General features: G+C 48.7%; 1 long non-coding RNA gene across 1 annotated transcript in view; it reads right to left on the bottom strand.

The window, feature by feature from the left end:
- Window positions 1–23,057, bottom strand: part of LOC137525023 (uncharacterized) — a 51,773-nt gene that overhangs the window by 8,551 nt on the left and 20,165 nt on the right. The window contains exon 2 of the long non-coding RNA XR_011022844.1: window positions 7,192–7,259. This is a non-coding gene — a long non-coding RNA (uncharacterized lncRNA). The remainder of the gene's footprint in view (window positions 1–7,191; window positions 7,260–23,057) is intronic.

Raw genomic sequence — 23,057 nt, 5'->3', positions numbered from 1 at the left:
CTGTTCTCCCTTGTACACCAGACCAAATAAACCTTCTATACTTTCCCATAAATCTTTCTGGTACCCGGCTTCCTGCATTTTAATAGAGTCTGTATAACATTTTCTAAAAGTCCCTTTTTTCTTAGTAAGTCTTCCTCAGAAACCAAGCCGTATAGCTGAACAGACTGGGGTTGGGATGACATATTGGCCCCTGTTGAATCAAGTCCGCTCTGTCTGGGAGTCTCCAAAACAGACCTCCTGACCTTTCCCACAGCTGTGTGAACCACGCCCTTTTTGGCCACCACGGCGCTATTAGAATCATGTCTGCGCTTTCTAGATCCCATTTCCTTATTGTCTTTGTAATTAACGGCAATGGCGGGAATGCATAAACTGTGTGATATGGCCACGGTTGAGACAGGGCATCTATTGCTACTGACTGTTTCTGTGAAGGGACATGAATGCTTCCAGCGTTCTGTTGCTTGGGCTGGCAAACAGGTCTATATCCGGTTTTATCCATCTTACTGCTAGTGCTTGAAACACTTCTTGATTTAAACTCCATTCCGCCTGGTCCACCTTTGTCCTGCTGAGGATATCGGCTTCCACATTTAGACTGCCTTTGAGGTGAGTGGCTGCTATGGATTTTACCTGTTTCTCCGCCCATTGTAGAATTTCCAGACTTATTACTAGCAGGTTTTCTACCCTCGTTCCCCCTTGCTTGTTGAGGTATGACACCGCCGTGACGTCTGACAGGACTAACACATCTCTGCCTATTATCTGGTTCTGAAAGCCCCTTAGCGCTAGCCCCACTGCTTTTAACTCTTTCGCATTCGATGACTGGTGTTGATCCTTTCTGTCCCAACTGCCCTGTAAATGAGATTGTCTGCAAACTGCTCCCCATCCTGTGCTGCTTGCATCTGTCCAGATTGTCACTATATCCTGTTGAGCCCATTCTCTGCCCCTTGCTCAATTTTCCTCCTCCATCCACCATGCGCCCGAGTCTTTCACTTTTTGTGGAATTTGTATCAGACTGTCTAGAGTTTTTGGCGACTTGTCCCAACTGTCCAGCAGAAAATTCTGTAGTTCCCTGCTGTGAAGCTGAGCCCAAGTGACGGCTGGGATTGCTGAGGTCATTAACCCCACTACCTTCATTATGTTTCTTATTGTCACTTTTGGCTGGCCATTTATCTGTTCCACCGCGTCCCTTAGCCTTTGCCTCTTTTCTGTGGGTAGAAATTTTTTTGTCTAAATCAAATTTATTTGGTATCCTAGGAACGTTACTTCCTGTGCTGGTACCAAATTGGACTTTTGAAGGTTGATTATCCAACCCAGTTTTGAAAACATCTGCATTACTGTCTGTTTGTGTGTTTCTATCTTTTCTCTCGACTGAGCATGTATCAATATGTCGTCCAAGTATGGTATGATCGCTATGCCCTGTAGCCTTAAAGGGACACTTAAGTCAGAAATAAAAAATGAGTTTTACTCACCTGGGGCTTCCAATAGCCCCCTGCAGCTGTCCGGTGCCCTCGCTGTCTCCCTCCGATCCTCCTGGCCCCGCCAGCAGCCACTTCCTGTTTCGGTGACAGGAGCTGACAGGCTGGGGACGCGAGTGATTCTTCGCGTTCCTGGCCACAATAGCGCCATCTATGCTGCTATAGCATATATCATATACCATATAGCAGCATAGAGGGTGCTAATGTGTCTGGGAACGCGAAGAATCACTCGCGTCCCCAGCCTGTCAGCTCCTGTCACCGAAACAGGAAGTGGCTGCCGGTGGGGCCAGGAGGATCGGAGGGAGATGGCGATGGCACCGGACAGCTGCAGGGGGCTATTGGAAGCCCCAGGTGAGTAAAACTCATTTTTGTTTGTTTGACTTAAGTGTCCCTTTAAGGGTTTCATTACCTCCGCAATCACCTTTGTGAATACTCTGGGGGCAGATGTTATTCCAAACGGAAGGGCTACAAACTGGTAGTGAAGCGTTTGAGTTTCTGTTTACACCGCGAACCTTAAATATTTCTGATGCCCCTCCCAGATCGGTACATGCAGGTAGGCATCTTGTAGGTCTAGATTCACAAAAAAAATCTCCTTTGTTCAGTAGCTGGCGTACTGAATAAACATTTTCCATTCTGAATTTTTTGTATTTCAGGAATGGATTTGCTTGAAAGAAAGGGGGAGAACCGAGAGCCCAATATGGTGTAGTATGTTAATGAGGTGATGTCTGATGCAAACACACACAATGGTTATACTCACAAGGACGGGTCGCCTCCAAGGCAACCACTGGATAAGCAGGCGGGGAGAATTGTAACCTGACCCCGCTCAGGGTTAAGAAGTCGCTCTCTGTAGATAGAAGGAAATGGGGATACACCCCTCCACCAAGGGTGGACTAAACAGTTATGTGGTATAACAACAGAGGCGCCAAGTAGAGTAAAATTAGTTAAAATTGTTAAAAAGGGGGAAGTGGGTGGACTCACCTCCCTTCTGAAAAAATGGCCAGACAACGGGCAGATTACTTCAAGTTTAAAGTGACATTTATTATGAGCTCCAAAAGTGCAACGCGTTTCACGGGTAACAGTCCCGCTTCTTCAGGCAAACAATTTTTGGAGGGAGCAAAGTCGGGTCAAGAGCCAGATATAGCGCCTCTGGCTCTTGACCCGACTTTGCTCCCTCCAAAAATTGTTTGCCTGAAGAAGCGGGACTGTTACCCGTGAAACGCGTTGCACTTTTGGAGCTCATAATAAATGTTACTTTAAACTTGAAGTAACCTGCCCGTTGTCTGGCCATTTTTTCAGAAGGGAGGTGAGTCCACCCACTTCCCCCTTTTTAACAATTTTAACTAATTTTACTCTACTTGGCGCCTCTGTTGTTATACCACATAACAGGAATGGATTCAAAATGAACCGAAACTTGCCTGTTGGCTTTCTTATCAGAAATACATGAGAATAGAACCCCTGGTTCTTTTCTCTCACTGGTACTGGTTTTATTACTCTCATTGACAAAAAGGAAGAAATTGTTGCTTTTATTCCCAATGCCATCTGTAAGTCTTTTGGGAGGGGATTGAGGAAAAACCTGTCCGGAGGAAAAACCAAAACTCTAGGCGATAGCCTTCCTTTATAATGTTCAACACAAAAATATCTGCGTTTATATTCTCCTATTCCTCTTGAAAAAAACCTCAATCTCCCTCCTACTTCTAAGTCACTTGGTTTCTTTACTGGTATCTGGCCTCCCCAACACAAAACCTCCTCTACCTCTTCCTTTGGGGAACCATTTTCTTTGGAAATTTTGACCTCTTCCTTGCTCTTTATCACTTTTTGGCTGCACATAGGCCTTCCTAAAAAAAGGCCTTTTCTTTTTGTTAGGAAATTGATTTCCACTTTCAGCTGACCTCTTCAGTATATTTTCCAACTCTGAACCAAAGAGGAGACCACCTTCAAAGGGCAGAGCACATAACTTATTCTTAGATGTTAAGTCGATGTTAAGTCGCGCCTGACGTCACATGCCGGCCGCCTCACGTCATCACGGCGGCCGGCGTGAAAGTACTGCGCATGCGCGCTTTAATCGCGCATGCGCAGTACTTTCACGCCGGCCGCCGTGATGACGCGGGGAGAAGGAGAGGAGCCAGGGCGCCGGCGTGGGACCTCCCGACCAGCACTGGGCTGGAGAAAGCCCCTGGTGAGTACAACTTTCTTTTTCTGGGTGAGCTCGAAATCCCTTTAACCATAGAGCTCTGCGAGCTGAATTTAGCAAGGCTGTGGTGCGTGATGTGATTCTGATTGATTCTGCAGTGGCGTCTGCCAGAAAAGAAATTTCTTTAATTACTACTGGGATTGATGCTGAGTAAGAGGCTAGGGGCTCACCTGTCGCTATTTTTTCCATTACATTTTCCATCCATATTTTTAAATTTCTGCCAATACATGTTGCTGATAAATTTGACTTAAATCCAAAAGCAGCAGCCTCCCATGCTCTTTTAATTAAAATTTCAACCTTTTTATCCATGGGGTCACAAAGTGCCCCGACATCTTCAAAGGAGAGATCTGACTGTTTTGAATATTTAGCTAGGGATGCGTCTATTTTTGGACATCTCCTCTATCTAAATCTTGAACCTTAAAAGGAAACTTGCGTTTGGCTAATTTTGGTATGAATAATTTTCTCTCTGGTTCCTTCCATTGTGTCTCTATGATATCTTTTAGAGACTGGTGTACAGGGAAAGACCTCCCTTCCTGCTGTATTAGCCCTCCATAAACTTTATCCTGCACAGAAGTTTGAGAGGCTTCCTCCTTTATCTCCTCTGTAGTATAAACTGCTTTGAGTAATTCTTGGGTCTCCTCGGGCAGAAACAAGAATCTGTGTTTTATCTTTTACACTTTCTTTCTCTGATTCTTCCCCTGAGAGAACCTCCGCATCCCCTATCCCTGATGCTTCCTCGTCTTCCTCTTCCTCCTCCTCATCCATATTTAATTGAGGTATTGGAAGTAAGGAAATAGAATTTGGATTATGATCTACATTAGAGGGCCCTGGGATTTCTGTACTAGGCCTCCCCTCTTAACTGTCCTTCATTTCTCTTAAAGCAGAGTCCTTATCTCTTGCCTCATAGACTCCATAAACTCTTTTACCAGTGTCATAGACTCTGAGGCCATGATATTATCTGAACACTTCAAGCATAAGTTTTTAGGCCATGTACTATCCAGTTTTGAAAAGCTATTCTGGCATTTCTTAGATTTGCTCGTCTGCCTTAGACTAAGCCATAACCTTTATAAGAGAAGGGAACAGAAGAGACAAAGACAGAAATAAATCCTCTAGATCTCACTGTCACTTTAAATAGGATGCTATAAAATACATCACAAGAAACGCAGCCTGTGGATACAGGGCCGGGCCGAGGCATAGGCTGGAGAGGCTCCAGCCTCAGGGCGCAGTGTAGGAGGGGGCACACAATTCATTCAGCTGTCATTCCTAATTGTGTATGAAGCAGAAAGAAATAAGAAAAGGGGATACATAGCAGTGACTGCAAGTCAGATAACTAGATATTAAGGTGTTGGGGAGGTTGTGGGCCCTGTGGCCCTTTTAGTCTAATAGCAATCAGTGTGTGACGGCTGGGGTGGGAGGGATGGAGGGGCGCACTTTAGTGTCTCAGCCTTGGGTGCTGGAGGACCTTGTCCCGGCTCTGCAGACACCACTGCAGCAATATAGATCAGCAAGGCTACCAAGCAACTGGTAATGGCCTCCATATCCTTACTTCAGTTCAGGTTTGTGGAGTTGGAATATTTTTGGGTGTCTGGAGGCAGAGTCGGGAAGATGCCCCGACTCCTAATGAATTTAAACTGTAATTAAAATAGAAAATATGATAAAATGTTCTATCAGATAATAGTCATCTTAAATAATTTATATATACTGTAATAGCTGTGCTTAGTCCACAAAAATGAAATAAACCAATCAAAATTAGTTACTTGTGCTGCTTCAATAAAGCAGTCCCCATATTTTTAAGTCAGATATACATATCTGCATGCGCGTAACAATAGGGGATGCAGCCCATGCGCCCCACCCTAGGGCCCGCTCATGGCCGATTTGGGGGGCTGGAGGGGGTCGCACCATGAGGGGAAAGCTATGGCCACACTCGGCAGGGGGGGGGTCAAGGTCCCCCCCCCTCCCTCACCTCGGGCTTTCCCCTCTTATCTCCCCTCCAGCTTCTAGCTATAGAAATGCAGCGAGCGGAGCGGCGGGCAGCGGCAGGCAAACATACCTTCCGTGCGTTCCAGCGCGGACACTTCTCGCTCTAGTGACTGACGCTACTTCCTGTATAAAACAGGAAGTCGCGTCAGTCACTAGAGCGAGAAGCGTCCGGACGCACGGAAGGTATGTTTGCCTGTCGCTGCCCGCCGCTCCGCTTGCTGCATTTCTATAGCTAGAAGCTGGAGGGGAGCACAGAGGGGAAAGCCTGAGGTGAGGGGGGGGGACCTTCCCCCCTCCCCGCCGAGTGGGGCCATAGCTTTCCCCTCATGGTGTGACCCCTTCAGCCTTCTAAAACAGCAACGAGCGGGCCCTGGGGCTCTTAGTTACGCCCCTGCATATCTGATTTTGACTGTACAATATACATACATACATACATACATACATACATACATACATACATACATAGTACACAGGAATCTTACATATACTAAACAACATCTATGCTGTAAGAATAAAGCCTGATGTGTAGCTGTGTCTCTAATAGAGATGGTCAAGGAGATGGGAATAATTCTGCGCCAATGCAGATTTATGCAAATGTATGCACTCCTTTTGCTCATGAAATCAAATATTTTGATATGTTAAAATTTGGTTTGGTGACTACGAATTAAATGGTATCTGAGACGGATGAAAAGAAAAGTTTTATATATACCTGGGGCTTCCTCCAGCCCCCTTCAGGCCAATCACAGAATATGTAGAGAGAGTTTGGTGCACTGGGCTACTTCACTGGGCCTCCCCGGAGTGCTCCAAACCAATGACAGTTCCACTCAGCCAGATACTCAAAGTTGAAAGCGATGGGCACATCCAGTATAAAAAAGCCTTTGTTGGAAAAATAGTTAAAAAATTTTATGCAAAAAATACAACAGCTACAGTTGCTGGGAGAGCAAGAGGGGGACAAGCATGTACAAGATGTCGACAGCTGTTTCGCACTCCTCAAACGAGCGCTTCCTCAGGACAAAAGAACACCCCCTATGTCACCCCTTAAATACCTCATTTTCCAGGTGGACCAGCGGAGGAAGGAGCACGTCAGAAGGAGCGCACCCATCATCGCCGCTTACTACACTTCCGGGACGCCAACTGCGTTCCACAAGCCGGAAGGAGCGGGCCGGAAGCGGTCATCCGGCTTAACTGGACCAATCGGGAGCAAGCGCCGCCGGCGCTGCGTCCCCTCGTTTTCGTGGGCAGTCTAACCAAAGGGAGTCCTACCCCTCATGTGACCCTGGGTGAAGTTGACCCCGCCCTACACCCTTTTCGAGTGTATGGGCGTAGATACGCCTCCATTAGGGGAAGAAACCACTAGCGTCCCTGGTAACAAGGGTACAATTACAACGGTTGACAGCGATAGCTGTCTCTTATTTTAATAGACCGGGCAGCCGAGCCAGGGTCACAAAAATCCCTCCCACCCTTAATAAGGGACAAAAAGTCCTCAAAACGGCGCAAAATAATATCCCAGTGGGGAATACTTTATAAACAGAAGGGAGAAATTATTACTACCTGGTCCAGAACGATGACCAGGGCAACAGGTGGGGCTACGCATGACCTCCTCCTCCTCAACATGGTTCCTATAGGGTATACAAAAGGAGAGAAAAAAGAAAGGGAATTAGATATAAAAGGATTTTAAACATTGAAAAACATCACAAATCTTTAAAATTAAAAGAAAAAAAGAAAAAACAAACCAAATATACAATCTACAAAAAGACAGATAAATCATTTCGCTCATTGAGCCCCAAAGGACCCACCGCCTCAAAAAACGAGATCCAAAAGCTTTCCCGCTGTTGTAATTTCTTAAGCCAATCCCCACCTTTAGAATCCTTTTTAACTACCTCTAACCCAAAAAACCTTAATTTAGATGAATCCCCTGAATGGACAGTATTCATATGTTCCATAACCTTGGGGCTCCCCTTAGCTCGCGGGTTACCCAAGGACCTACAGTGTTCTTGATATCTGTCCTGCATCATGCGTGTTGATAGTCCTATATAAATGAATTGGCAGGGGCAGATAAGTGCATACACTATTCCCTTTGTCTTACAGTTGATAAATTGTCGAAATCTGACAGTTTTTCCAAATCTATAGAATTCTTTTCCAGTGATTAAAAAATTGCAACAAGAACAGGAATTACACCTATAATTTCCAGGGGGTCTGTTTCTTCCTAACCAGTTTTGAGTATCATAGCTAGTGAATTCACTATGGGATAATTGATCTTTAAGATTTGGAACCTTTTTGTAGGAAATACATGGGATCTGACGACATTTGTCGGACAGGAGCTTATCCTCCTGCAAAATCCACCAATTATTTCTGATTGATTTTTTAATTTTTTCAAACATGGGGGAATAAGTGAAATGCATAAAGAATCTATCCTGTTGTTTTTTTACCCTCGGTGTCAATAGGGACTCTTTATTTTTATTTGCAGCTTTTTGAAAGGCCTCCATGATCACCTCATCTCTATAGCCTCTAACTAGTAACCTACCTCTAAGTTTTTCTGCCTGATCTACAAAATCTTCCATAGTAGTTGCGTTCCTCCTCAGACGCAGGAACTGACTGAAGGGGAGTGATCTAATCGTAGAGGGGGGGTGGTAGCTAGATGAATGTAAAATCGAGTTTACTGCCGTTGGTTTCCTAAAAGTATTAGTGATTAAAGATCCCCTACTTACATCAATGGTTAAATCTAGAAATTCTACCGTCTCTTCTCCCCAAGTATGGCTAAAGGCCATGTTGACATCGTTTTCATGGATCTTGACCATAAATTCCTCAAAGGACACCAGATCCCCATCCCATACCACCAGTATGTCGTCTATAAAACGGATCCAGAGTTTGATCCTCCCCAGGTACGCGTTCCCCATCGAAAAGATGTAGTTGGCCTCCCAGTGGCCCATGAAGAGGCCGGCATAGGTGGGGGCCACCGGGGTCCCCATTGCCGTGCCGACCTCCTGACGGTACCACTGGCGGTCAAACAGGAACGCATTCCTGGTCAGGACAAACTCCAGACCCGCCAACAAAAACCTCTGTTCCTCATCTGAGTACTGCAAAGCTGGCAGAAATTTTGCTACAGCCCGTAATCCATCATCATGACAGATTCTGCTGTATAAAGACACAACATCTATGGTGGCCAGATGGAAAGAGGACTGCCACTCAAAAGCATTGAGGATGTTCAACACCTCAACAGTATCACCCACATATGCTGGCAAGGATCTCAAAAGGGGCCTAAATTTAAAGTCCAAAAATTGGGAAAGGGACTCAGTCAGGGAGCCAATAGCAGAGACTATTGGCCTCCCTGGGGGTTTAGTTGCAGATTTATGGATTTTTGGGATAGTATACCAAACTGGACTCTTGGGGTACTGAGGTAAGAGCTTGTTGGCCAAAGTTCTGTCCATTATTCCATCGGTGACTGCTTTGGAAAGAAGTTTCTTAAGTTCCAGGCTGTAAGTTGGGGTCGGATCACATGACATCCTAGTGTAAGTGGATCTGTCCTGAAGTTGGCCAAGGCATTCTGCCTGGTAGTCCTTAGTGGCCAATACCACCACCCCCCCCCTCCCTTATCTGCTTCTCTTATGGTTAGATCTGCGTTATTTTTCAGCCATTTCAAAGCTTGTATTTCTGGACAGAAAGATTTTTAGGAGCAGAGGGGTAGATAAGTGCTTTACAATCTTCAGTTACACTCTTAACGAAAAGTTCCACAGAACCCCCTGGAATCGTAGGAGGGTTAAAGGTAGAACGGGTGCCTATGTGTAGTGGTACAGGGCGGTTGGCATCAACCCAATTGGAGCCTACTTCACCCGTCAGTTCACATAGGTCCTTTAAGGCGTCTGTATCCCAATGGCTCCAACCATCTCCCAAAAGGGGGGGTACCGGGATTAGATTAGGGGTGGACCGGATTGGTAATTTCTTTTGACTTTGAAAAAAGCGGTGAAGAGCCAATTTTCAAGAAGAGTTCTTGTTCAAATCTGATGAAATCGAAAGAGGCGGTCGGGCAGAATGACATGCCTTTTACTAGCAACGAGAGACAGGCAGGGTCCAGTTCAACATCAGAAAGGTTGTATACCTTTATTTCTTCTGATTGCGTTCCGATCTCCTGAGTTGACCCTTGTTCCAGCTGATCTGTTTTAATATACCCTTGGTGCCTCTTTTTGCCTCTCCTGGTCTTTTTTCTCCCAAAGGGTGGTCATCATCAGATGAACTGTTTGTATCTCTACCAGAGGCTAGGGCACCTCCAGCTGAACCCACCGATGTATCTGGGTCTGAGGATCCCCTGTTTTTAGAGTTCCGTCTCCATCTCTTATGTCTCCTCTTGTTGCCTTCACTGCCATTCCTAAAACCACTTCTCCATGCAAAAACCTTATCCTGCTCATAATCAAGGCGATCTCTGATAAATTTTTCATTTTTTTCTTTTTTAACCTGATCCTGGATGGGGACAAGTTTTTGTTCAATTCGTTCAATTATTTCCTGTAGTTGTTCCTCACTAGAGACAGCCGAGATTATAGACTTTACTTTGGCGATTTCATCAGTTATTTCCACATAGTCAATCTCATTTTCTTCTATGACAACATCTAGAAAGGCTAGGATAAATTTTTTGAATAAGTTGTCACATTTTTCTTTTGCGGATGGTCGTGTCTTTGCTTGCATAAGTTGTTTGTAAAATCTAACTCCCCTGGGAGCTCTCTTGACATGCTTGTACTTTTTTAAGGTTACAATAGTCCAGTATTTCCTAACCTCTCTCTCCATTACGTTATACAAACGATTCTCAGAGCCTCTTAATTCCTGGGAGCAAGGGGTCAAATCATCATCCTCCTTGGGAAAAATTTCCACATCCCGGCGGCCTTCCTTTAAAGCAGACTGTGCCATTATGCGGATAACACAAATCCTGTGATCCAGAAATAGTCCGTGCAACCTCAGAGCCAAGAATCCAAATCCAGAATATGTAGAGAGAGTTTGGTGCACTGGGCTACTTCACTGGGCCTCCCCGGAGTGCTCCAAACCAATGACAGTTCCACTCAGCCAGATACTCAAAGTTGAAAGCGATGGGCACATCCAGTATAAAAAAGCCTTTGTTGGAAAAATAGTTAAAAAATTGTATGCAAAAAATACAACAGCTACAGTTGCTGGGAAAGCAAGAGGGGGACAAGCATGTACAAGATGTCGACAGCTGTTTCGCACTCCTCAAATGAGCGCTTCCTCAGGACAAAAGAACACCCCCTATGTCACCCCTTAAATACCTCATTTTCCAGGTGGACCAGCGGAGGAAGGAGGACGTCAGAAGGAGCGCACCCATCATCGCCGCTTACTACACTTCCGGGACGCCAACTGCGTTCCACAAGCCGGAAGGAGCGGGCCGGAAGCGGTCATCCGGCTTAACTGGACCAATCTCTCCTTTTGTATACCCTATAGGAACCATGTTGAGGAGGAGGAGGTCATGCGTAGCCCCACCTGTTGCCCTGGTCATCGTTCTGGACCAGGTAGTAATAATTTCTCCCTTCTGTTTATAAAGTATTCCCCACTGGGATATTATTTTGCGCCGTTTTGAGGACTTTTTGTCCCTTATTAAGGGTGGGAGGGATTTTTGTGACCCTGGCTCGGCTGCCCGGTCTATTAAAATAAGAGACAGCTATCGCTGTCAACCGTTGTAATTGTACCCTTGTTACCAGGGACGCTAGTGGTTTCTTCCCCTAATGGAGGCGTATCTACGCCCATACACTCGAAAAGGGTGTAGGGCGGGGTCAACTTCGCCCAGGGTCACATGAGGGGTAGGACTCCCTTTGGTTAGACTGCCCACGAAAACGAGGGGACGCAGCGCCGGCGGCGCTTGCTCCCGATTGGTCCAGTTAAGCCGGATGACCGCTTCCGGCCCGCTCCTTCCGGCTTGTGGAACGCAGTTGGCGTCCCGGAAGTGTAGTAAGCGGCGATGATGGGTGCGCTCCTTCTGACGTCCTCCTTCCTCCGCTGGTCCACCTGGAAAATGAGGTATTTAAGGGGTGACATAGGGGGTGTTCTTTTGTCCTGAGGAAGCGCTCGTTTGAGGAGTGCGAAACAGCTGTCGACATCTTGTACATGCTTGTCCCCCTCTTGCTCTCCCAGCAACTGTAGCTGTTGTATTTTTTGCATACAATTTTTTAACTATTTTTCCAACAAAGGCTTTTTTATACTGGATGTGCCCATCGCTTTCAACTTTGAGTATCTGGCCTTCAGGCCAATCAGTTTCTCGCTGTCCTCCTCCACTACCTGGATCTTCTGCTATGAGTCCTGGTAATTCAGCCAGTCAGCGCAGCCTGGCCACATGCCGCTCCTACAGCCAGGAGCATTCTGCACCTGCACAATAGTGCTGAGCAGGTGTTGTACGCTCCCGGCGGCAGAGTGTGTGCATGTTCACTACGTCAGACTGGCTCAAGTACCTGGACTCATAGCAGAAGATCCAGGTGGCGGAGGAGGACAGCGAGGGACTGATCAGCCTGAAGGGGGCTGGAGGAAGGCCCAGGTATGTATAAAACTTTCATCCGTCTCAGGTTTACTTTGTTACACACTAGTACTATACTCTACGTATGCGCTACCCACAGAGCTGCAGGGAATCCACCGAGAATGTTGTGCACATTGAACACAGAGGTGTTATCTATCACCCATAAACCTGGTTGAGATTGTGCATGAAGAATGTGTAATAGAGGAAGAATCTCCTTATTCCCCTGCAGAGTACCTGCACATCACTCTTACATGTACCCACAGTTACATTGCCTAGGGCCTGATAGATGTTCTTTGTTCCGGTCTGTACCTTTTACAAGTACTAGTTTTAGTAGTGTGGTTAAGGGCTCTGCCTCTGACGCAGCAGACCTGGGTTTGAATCTCGGCTCTGCCTGTTCAGTAAGCCAGCACCTATTCAGTAGGAGACCTTAGGCAAGTCTCTCTAACACTGCTACTTCCTATAGAGCGCATCCTAGTGGCTGCAGCTCTGGCGCTTTGAGTCCGCCAGGAGAAAAGCGCGATATAAATGTTATTTGTCTTGTCTTGTCTAGTCTATGACTAAAGGGAATACATACAGTATAGCATGATGTGAGTTATAAGAAAGGGGATGACAATGCAGAAAAGCCAAAACACATGGATAAACCATACATCATACATAAATCATGTGCTAGACAATGTTTTATGCATGCACCATGCCAACAAAAATCATATATATGTGCACAAGGAAAACAATTGGCTCTTGGGTGCATGCAAAAAAACTTTAAACTTTATTCTTACTTATATCAAAAGGATTCGAAAAGTTACATATATATTGCACAATTATTACAAACACCAAAATTGAATACACTCCCATTAAAAAGGACTATCTGACTATAAGACTCCCCCTAGAAAACCCCTTTGGAGGCTACAGTCCTCCCCCTGAGACGAAGTTCTGGTATTAAAGTGCACTGTTATTGATCCTGACTGGTATTGAAGATCATCTGATATATGTAACTTTTAGGAGAAGGAGGATAGATACAACTGTTTTTCTCATCAGTTTATTTTCACCTTGGATGTCCTTTGACTCCCTGGCGTTCAATTTTCCCAGGATTTCTGTGTAAAAAGTGATAAAAAATTTTTAATACTTTTTTTTCCCTGTAACTTGCCAAAATGTGTCAAGCAAGGGTCTAGTATACAGTGCAGGAGTGTATTGATGTATATGCACGTTTATACTGTTCACAGCATGTTTTTATGGACGGATATATCTGTTCATACCGCTAGGGAGGTTAAAGGGAATCTAAACTGAGAAGGATATGGATTTTTGCTTTTAACCACTTGCCGACCGCACACTCATACCGTGCGGCAGCAAAGTGGTAGCTGGAGGACCAGCGACGAAGTTCTGTTCTCCCTGAATAGCCTGCGAGCCTCTGATTGCGGCTCGCAGACTAAATGTAAACGTAGGAGACACATGTCTCCTTTGTTTACATTGTACGGCGCTGCTGCGCAGCAGCGCCGTAAGGCAGATCGGTGATCCCCGGCCAATCAGCGGCCGGGGATCACCGCCATGTGACAGGGGACGTCCTGTCACAGGCTGCACAGGACGGATAGCGTCCTGTGCAGCCCCGATCACCGGGGGGAAGTAGGTAGGAGAGGGAGGGGGGAATTTCGCCGCGGATGGGGGCTTTGAGGTGCCCCCCCCCTGCAACACCCAGGCAGGCAGAAGAGATCAAACCCCCCCCTGCACATCATCCCCATAGGGGGAAAAAAGGGAGGCAATCTGATCTCTCTGCCTGCTACCTGATCTGTGCTGGAGGCTGCAGAGCCCACCCAGCACAGATCACTAAAAACAGCGCTGGTCCTTAAGGGGGGGTAAAGGGTGGGTCATCAAGTGGTTAATATAATACCAGTTGCCTCACTCAAGCTGATCCTGTGTTTCTAATACTTTTAGCCACAGCCCCTCAACAAGCATACAGAACAGATGCTCTGACTGAAGTCAGACTGAATTAGCTGCATGCTGGAGGACCAGCGACGAAGTTCTGTTCTCCGTGAATAGCCTGCGAGCCTCTGATTGCGGCTCGCAGACTAAATGTAAACGTAGGAGACACATGTCTCCTTTGTTTACATTGTACGCCGCTGCTGCGCAGCAGCGCCGTAAGGCAGATCGGCGATCCCCGGCCAATCAGCGGCCGGGGATCACCGCCATGTGACAGGGGACGTCCTGTCACAGGCTGCACAGGACGGATAGCGTCCTGTGCAGCCCCGATCACCGGGGGGGAAGTAGGTAGGAGAGGGAGGGGGGAATTTCGCCGCGGATGGGGGCTTTGAGGTCAAGCTGATCCTCACTCAAGCTGATCCTGTGTTTCTAATACTTTTAGCCACAGCCCCTCAACAAGCATACAGAACAGATGCTCTGACTGAAGTCAGACTGAATTAGCTGCATGCTTGTTTCAGACAGGGGCGTCGCTAGCCCTATTTTGGGGGGGGGCACGTGCCCCCAATCTGTCCTGGGGTGCCACGGATCTCCGCCCGGCCGCCCCCTCTGTCAGCGGCTCCCTCCAGCCACCGCCGCCGCCGCGTCACTCAGACCTCGATCAGGCGGCGACCAATCGTGCAGGCGCTAGGACCCGGCGACCGCACTGATATGCGGAAGTGACACCACTTCCGCATATAGAGCGGGTGCGTCCGGCGCCCGCTCGTACTACTGGTCTGCTGACTGCGAGGTAAGGGGGAGAGCGGCGGCAGCTCCCTGTCACTCACTCACTACCTAATGGGCTCCCTGTCACTCACTCACTTCCTAAAGGGGCTCCCTGTCACTCACTCACTGCCTAAAGGGGCTCCCTGTCACTCACTCACTCCCTAATGGGGCTCCCTGTCACTCACTCACTTCCTAAAGGGGCTCCCTGGCACACACTCACTACCTGAAGGGGCTTCCTGGCACTCACTCACTACCTAAAGGGGCTCCCTGTCACTCACTCACTACCTAATGGGCTCCCTGTCACTCACTCACTCCCTAATGGGGCTCCCTGTCACTCACTCACTTCCTAAAGGGGCTCCCTGGCACTCACTCACTGCCTAAAGGGCCTCCCTGTCACTCACTCACTCCCTAATGGGGCTCCCTGTCACTCACTCCATAAAGGGGCTCCCTGGCACTCACTCACTACCTAAAGGGGCTCCCTGGCACTCACTCACTACCTAAAGGGGCTCCCTGTCACTCACTCACTACCTAATGGGCTCCCTGTCACTCACTCACTCCCTAATGGGGCTCCCTGTCACTCACTCACTTCCTAAAGGGGCTCCCTGGCACTCACTCACTACCTAAAGGGGCTCCCTGTCACTCACTCACTGCCTAAAGGGCCTCCCTGTCACTCACTCACTCCCTTATGGGGCTCCCTGTCACTCACTCACTTCCTAAAGGGGCTCCCTGGCACTCACTCACTACCTAAAGGGGCTACCTGGAACTCAGTCACTGCCTAAAGGGGCTCCCTGGCACTCACTCACTGCCTAAAGGGGCTCCCTGTCACTCACTCACTTCCTAATGGGGCTCCCTGTCACTCAAGCACTTCCTAAAGGGGCTCCCTGGCACTCACTCACTACCTAAAGGGGCTCCCTGGCACTCACTCACTACCTAAAGGGGCTCCCTGTCACTCACTCACTACCTAATGGGCTCCCTGTCACTCACTCACTACCTAATAGGCTCCCTGTCACTCACTCACTCCCTAATAGGGCTCCCTGTCACACACTCACTTCCTAAAGGGGCTCCCTGGCACTCACTCACTACCTAAAGGGGCTCCCTGTCACTCACTCACTCCCTAATGGGGCTCCCTGTCACTCACTCACTTCCTAAAGGGGCTCCCTGGCACTCAATCCCTAAAGGGGCTCCCTGTCACTCACTCACTGCCTAAAGGGGCTCCCTGTCACTCACTCCCTAATGGGGCTCCCTGTCACTCACTCACTTCCTAAAGGGGCTCCCTGGCACTCACTCACTACCTAAAGGGGCTCCCTAGCACTCACTCACTACCTAAAGGGGCTCCCTGGCACTCACTCACTGCCTAAAGGGGCTTCCTGTCACTCGCTCACTGCCTAAAGGGGCTCCCTGGCACTCACTCACTGCCTAAAGGGGCTCCCTGGCACTCACTCACTGCCTAAAGGGCCTCCCTGTCACTCACTCACTCCCTAATGAGGCTCCCTGTCACTCACTCACTACCTAAAGGGGCTCCCTGTCACTCACTCACTACCTAAAGGGCCTCCCTGTCACTCACTCACTACCTAATGGGCTCCCTGTCACTCACTCACTCCCTAATGGGGCTCCCTGTCGCTCACTCACTTCCTAAAGGGGCTCCCTGGCACTCACTCACTGCCTAAAGGGGCTCCCTGTCACTAACTCACTCCCTAATAGGGCTCCCTGTCACTCACTCACTTCCTAAAGGGGCTCTCTGGCACTCACTCCCTAAAGGGGCTCCCTGTCACTCACTCACTACCTAAAGGGGCTCCCTGTCAATCACTCACTCACTAATGGGGCTCCCTGTCACTCACTCACTACCTAAAGGGGCTCCCTGGCACTTACTCACTACCTAAAGGTGCTCCCTGGCACTCACTCACTACCTAAAGGGGCTCCCTGGCACTCACTCACTGCCTAAAGGGGCTCCCTGTCACTCACTCACTGCCTAAAGGGGCTCCCTGGCACTCACTCACTGCCTAAAGGGGCTCCCTGTCACTCACTCACTGCCAAAAGGGCTTCCCTGTCACTCACTCACTGCCTAAAGGGCCTCCCTGTCACTCACTCACTACCTAAAGGGGCTTCCTGTCACTCACTCACTGCCTAAAGGGGCTCCCTGTCACTCACTCACTCCCTAATGGGGCTCCCTATGAGGAACCGACCCGCGGCACGCCTGCGTATGCGGTTCCCGACTGCGGGTTTGACCAGATCAAGCGGGGAGCAGCCTTATTCGAGCTGAAACAAGGCTGGGACCCCTCAGAACACCTCTCACTGCCACCACTAGCTGTTCGCTAGACACTTCCACTCTGCTGTCGAGTCCTCAGCGCGCACTCCGCGTTTTCGTATTCGGGTCAGCTTTGCGCTTAGGCCGAATACGGGAACGCCACGCACCCACACACACACACAGTTGCAATCTTACACTGTAGTGAAGCAAAAAACCACTAACAGTCGTTCCGAACGATACTGTTAGCCACTCTGCTGTCGCTACTCGCACTGGCGTTTTTCATACGTTGAGTCAGCTGCGCGCTTTAGACCAACGTATGACAAACGCCCCCACACACAATGCAATTATAATTTCATATGGTAGTGTTGCTCAATCATACAATCAGGCACGGACTTATACACACTTCAATCTCTTCTAGGCTATGAGTGTTAGTTTAGTACGGCAGAAGTCAAGCTTATTAAATATTAATTTGATATTCCAGGGAAAAAGGTGGAACAATGCAGAACAGAATATATACAAAAGATTACAAAAAGACAAAGTAAAAATGTTACAAGTTAAAAGTTACAAAAATAAGAGGTTACAAAGATACACACCAAGCAATTTGCTTACCAAAATACAGGAATCCAGATAGAAGAACCTTGGACTTTTGTGGACGGACACAATTCTGGTTAGACCAGGAGTCCACTAGCTTGGGCCAGGAGACCAGCTGCCGCTACCGTCAGGAGGGGACTGATTTGAGGTAGCTGTTCCCTGGTTTTTATAATGAAATATTCGCCTCGAGGCTGTAAGCCTGTGTGGACGGGGGGGACCTAGATTTAATTACATCCTCAGTCATAATTGGATTTCCAGAGATCTAACATCCACATACATGAAAAGATTTCCCTAGTCCAAGTTACAGGTGACAACCCCATTGTTGACAGTATTTCCTAGCTGATCAAAGATAAGGATATAGTTTGCACCTCCACCAATAATTTAATTTCCACAGGTAGAAAATGGTATCAAAAGGACTTCACCCCTTCAATCATTTCCCGTAGGCTGTCAAATACATTTCAAACATTCAGGTGTCAGCTTCCCCCTGTCCCCAAGACTCTGGCAGGCTTGCCTTGTATAATGGGACAATGGCTGACACCAGACTCAAAAGCCATGCCGACCAGCCTATTCTTCCTCAATTGGCAGTTAATTAGCAGTAGACACAGTTTTCCCTGCTGGACAATGGGGCAAAGGTAATGGACATCTACATACAGAATTACATTAGACTTCAGTTTACTCTGGCCAGGTGACCAATTACTCCCAAGCACAATACACATCTGAGGTTTTACCCAGTAGACAGAAACAGGACAGAAATATGTTCTGTTATTATCCTTAACATTATCAGCCTCATAACTAGCGGCTATATTCCTGACATGCCCCCTCTTCCAGATGGCGCTGGCAGATGATTCTAACGAATGATCCTGCCAAAGCCTACATTGACGGCCGGGCCGGGTGGGATAACCCTTTAGCATCCTCAGGAGGGTTCCCCACCTGTCAGTTAGCTCCAAGCTACAGGACTGGAAAGCTAGGTCCGGTTGCTGCCATGTGTCGTTGCCCCTGGCAACCTGACGTAACCAACCAGGGGAATGAGGGTCAGTGACGACCGTGAATTCGCAACCATAGAGACAGTGCTGCAGCTGGGGAAGGGTTCCCACAGTCGCTACACGCACTTTCTCTATAGTGGTAGGAGCTATCTCTCGGTCCCTTTGGGGAACGATTATCTGCTGGTCTGCCTCCTCCACTTCGGACAGCTCAGAGGGAATAACTTCCCAGAACCCTCTCAGCCCTCCCCTCCCAGCTGGTGACCTGCTGGCTAGCCCCCTGAGCTCTTCCAGGCTGCTGTCAAATCGAACAGCCCCAGAGAGCTCAGTGCTGCCTGTCACACATTCCAGGAAGGCTGCAGACAGAGAGGCTCCTGGGCCCTCCGGGCCAGGTTCCGAAGTGGATGTTGCTGACCCAGCAACATTTGTCACTTCAGTGGACAGTCCCTCTGCTGTAGACTCGCTAGCGCTGCGGGTTACCACAGCAGCTGAGGGAGCGCCCATCTTACACATATCATAAACCACATCACCTTTGGTCTTGAAACCATCTGAAGGGGGAAGATCTGGCCTGGTGCCGTATGCCCCTTAACCCCCTTGGCGGTATGAAAAATACCGCCAGGGGGCAGCGCAGCAGTTTTTTTTTTATTTTATTTTTTTAAATCATGTAGCGAGCCCAGGGCTCGCTACATGATAGCCGCTGCACAGCAGCATCCCCCCAGCCCCGCCGATCGCCTCCGGCGACAGGCGATCAGGAAATCCCGTTCAAAGAACGGGATTTCCTGGAGGGCTTCCCCCGTCGCCATGGCGACGGGGCGGGATGACGTCACCGCCGTCGGGACGTCATTGGGAGACCCGATCCACCCCTTGGCGCTGCCTGGCACTGATTGGCCAGGCAGCGCAGGGGTCTGGGGGGGGGGGCCGCGCGCCGCACCGGATAGCGGCGATCGGGCGCGCGGCGGCGGCGATCGGGGTGCTGGCGCAGCTAGCAAAGTGCTAGCTGCGTCCAGCAAAAAAAAAATTATGAAGATCGGCCCAGTAGGGCCTGAGCGGCACCCTCCGGCGGCTTACCCCGTGTCACACACGGGGTTACCGCTAAGGAGGTTAAGTGGGCAGTTCATCTGCTACAGGCCAGCGAACACTGCTGGTTACTCCTGCAGCTGACGGAGTGTCCACATGACACACCGCATCAGGTAGTACAACACATATGCCATTAGCATTATCAGCCCTACATATATTGTCATTTGGGACATCACATAAAACATCCACATTATCTGTATCATTACACACATTGCTACTCAGCACTTCACAAGTAGCATTAACAGTTCTTGCATCGATCGCCTCGATAGTCCGTGCGTCATAAATGACATCATCAGTTTCTGCATTCTCCGTATCAACATGTCCCACTCCAGGCCTAGGCACTGGAGAATCACTAGGGCTGGCTCCTAGTACACAGTCCATAGCCCCTGGGGCCTCGCCAGCACTCCCCACTTGCACAGCATTATCAAACAGTACCTTGCAAGAGTCCTGAACTTCTGCTGGGGATGCAGGCTCCATGGTGTTTGGAGTAGGCTCATACTGGGCCACTAACCGTCCCAGGTCAGTACCCAGCAAAACGTTGGTGGGGATTTTGTCAGTTACCCCAACTTCTTTCATTCCGCTGCCGGCCCCCCAATTCAGGTGGACCATGGCGGTGGGTATGGCTGGGGTGACACTTCCAATTCCTCTGACAGCAATCATTTTCCCAGGTATGTACTGCTCTGGGTTCACAAGCTTGGGATGTATGAGAGTCACTTCTGCTCCAGTGTCTCTCAGCCCAGTGGCAACTGTACCCCCAACCGTGACAAACTGCAGATTCTCTGCATAGCCAGTGGCATTCCTGGTAGCACACAGAGCAGTTGGGACTTCACGGGGGTTTGAGGCCTCACTGGATTTTGGGGCCTCCCTCTTCCTCTCTGGGCAAGTCGTGCTGATATGACCCACCCTGTCACATACAAAGCATTTCCGAGTGTCAGTGGTTGGTTGCCTGAATTCAGGAGACAGCGGTGCTTGCCTCCTCTGGGTGCTGGGTGAAACAGGTTTAGCAATCTGTTCTCCTCTCCAGCTGGGCGTAATAGTCCTCCGGGACTCGACTGCTCTATGGGCCGTGTAGGAATCGGCCATTTCCGCAGCCTCATCCACTGTCATTGGTTCTCGATCCAGCACAAACAGCCGGACATCAACAGGACACGTGTGGAGGAACTGGTCTTTTATCATCAGTTCCTGCAGGGCATCCAAGGTTTCAACCGACAGTCCTTTTAACCACTGCTGGAAGGCAGTACGCAGGTTGCAAGCATGATCCAGGTAGCTGTCATTAGGACCTCGCTGCACTGTCCTGAAACGTTTTCGATACACCTCTGGCGTGAGGTGGTATCGCGCAATGATGGCTTTCTTAATTGTCTCAAAGTCTGTTTCTTCCTCCTGGGGGAGACTCGCAAACGCCTCCAGGGCCTTGCCTCTCAGCCCTGGTGTGAGGTATCTTGCCCACTGCTCACGGGGCACCCCATACTGCCGACAAGTCCTTTCAAACCCCTGTAGGAAAGTGTCTATGTCAGAGTCCTTGTCCATAGTGGGGAACTTATCCAGGGGGATTCTGTGGACTCGCTCACCTTCGCGTTCTGCGGGTCCAGCAGACCGGTTCTGCTGCTGAAGTTTAGCCAGCTCCAGCTGGTGTCGCTGGGCAGCTTGTTCCCTCTCGGCCTGGAGTCGCTGTGCCGCTTGTTCCTTCTCTGCCTGTCGGTGCAGTAGGATCAGCTTTAGGCGCAGTTCAGGATCAGCCGTGTTCAGTAGCTGTAGATCAGCTTCCAGAGATGTCATCTCCGTGTTCGGTGGATCATCCAGGACATCGTCTCCACTCGCATTCTGTAGCGGGAGCGTTTTCTCCTCTGGCGTGTCGTGAGCTGCATCCACTGACGTTGAAGCACGGGCTTGCTCTGCCTCATCATACTCCTCGAGCGCACGAACTAACAGCTCCTTAGTCTGGCCGCTCACCATCTCGATGCCTTTGTGCTCACACAGGTTGAGTAGTATCTCTTTGTTTTGCCTTGCATAGCTGGATGCTTTCTGAGCCATCGTGTTGCAAAAAATAAAAAAATAAAAGGGGGGGGGGGGGAGGAAAAGCAAATACCAAGTGTATATCTTTGAACAAAAAAAACGTATATAGATTCTGCACTGAGTAGACTTCTGTAGGCTAGTTGCTTCTAGCAAGCTTCCAGCCTTTAGTACTCAGAATAGCGAGCTAAACTGCGTACTAATGTACTAAACGATGCCACCACTGCCAGCCAATTATGTCAGGAACCGACCCGCGGCACGCCTGCGTATGCGGTTCCCGACTGCGGGTTTGACCAGATCAAGCGGGGAGCAGCCTTATTCGAGCTGAAACAAGGCTGGGACCCCTCAGAACACCTCTCACTGCCACCACTAGCTGTTCGCTAGACACTTCCACTCTGCTGTCGAGTCCTCAGCGCGCACTCCGCGTTTTCGTATTCGGGTCAGCTTTGCGCTTAGGCCGAATACGGGATCGCCACGCACCCACACACACACACAGTTGCAATCTTACACTGTAGTGAAGCAAAAAACCACTAACAGTCGTTCCGAACGATACTGTTAGCCACTCTGCTGTCGCTACTCGCACTGGCGTTTTTCATACGTTGGGTCAGCTGCGCGCTTTAGACCAACGTATGACAAACGCCCCCACACACAATGCAATTATAATTTCATATGGTAGTGTTGCTCAATCATACAATCAGGCACGGACTTATACACACTTCAATCTCTTCTAGGCTATGATTGTTAGTTTAGTACGGCAGAAGTCAAGCTTATCAAATATTAATTTAATATTCCAGGGAGAAAGGTGGAACAATGCAGAACAGAATATATACAAAAGATTACAAAAAGACAAAGTAAAAATGTTACAAGATAAAAGTTACAAAAATAAGAGGTTACAAAGATACACACCAAGCAATTTGCTTACCAAAATACAGGAATCCAGATAGAAGAACCTTGGACTTTTGTGGACGGACACAATTCTGGTTAGACCAGGAGTCCACTAGCTTGGGCCAGGAGACCAGCTGCCGCTACCGTCAGGAGGGGAATGATTTGAGGTAGCTGTCCCCTGGTTTTTATAATGAAATATTCGCCTCGAGGCTGTAAGTCTGTGTGGACGGGGGGGACCTAGATTTTATTACATCCTCAGTCATAATTGGATTTCCAGAGATCTAACATCCAAATACATGAAAAGATTTCCCTAGTCCAAGTTACAGGTGACAACCCCATTGTTGACAGTATTTCCTAGCTGATCAAAGATAAGGATATAGTTTGCACCTCCACCAATAATTTAATTTCCACAGGTAGAAAATGGTATCAAAAGGACTTCACCCCTTCAATCATT

This window comes from Hyperolius riggenbachi, chromosome 7, assembly GCF_040937935.1.
Source record: "Hyperolius riggenbachi isolate aHypRig1 chromosome 7, aHypRig1.pri, whole genome shotgun sequence".
Taxonomy (NCBI): domain Eukaryota; kingdom Metazoa; phylum Chordata; class Amphibia; order Anura; family Hyperoliidae; genus Hyperolius; species Hyperolius riggenbachi.
This window is presented reverse-complemented; position numbering and strand designations above follow the sequence as displayed.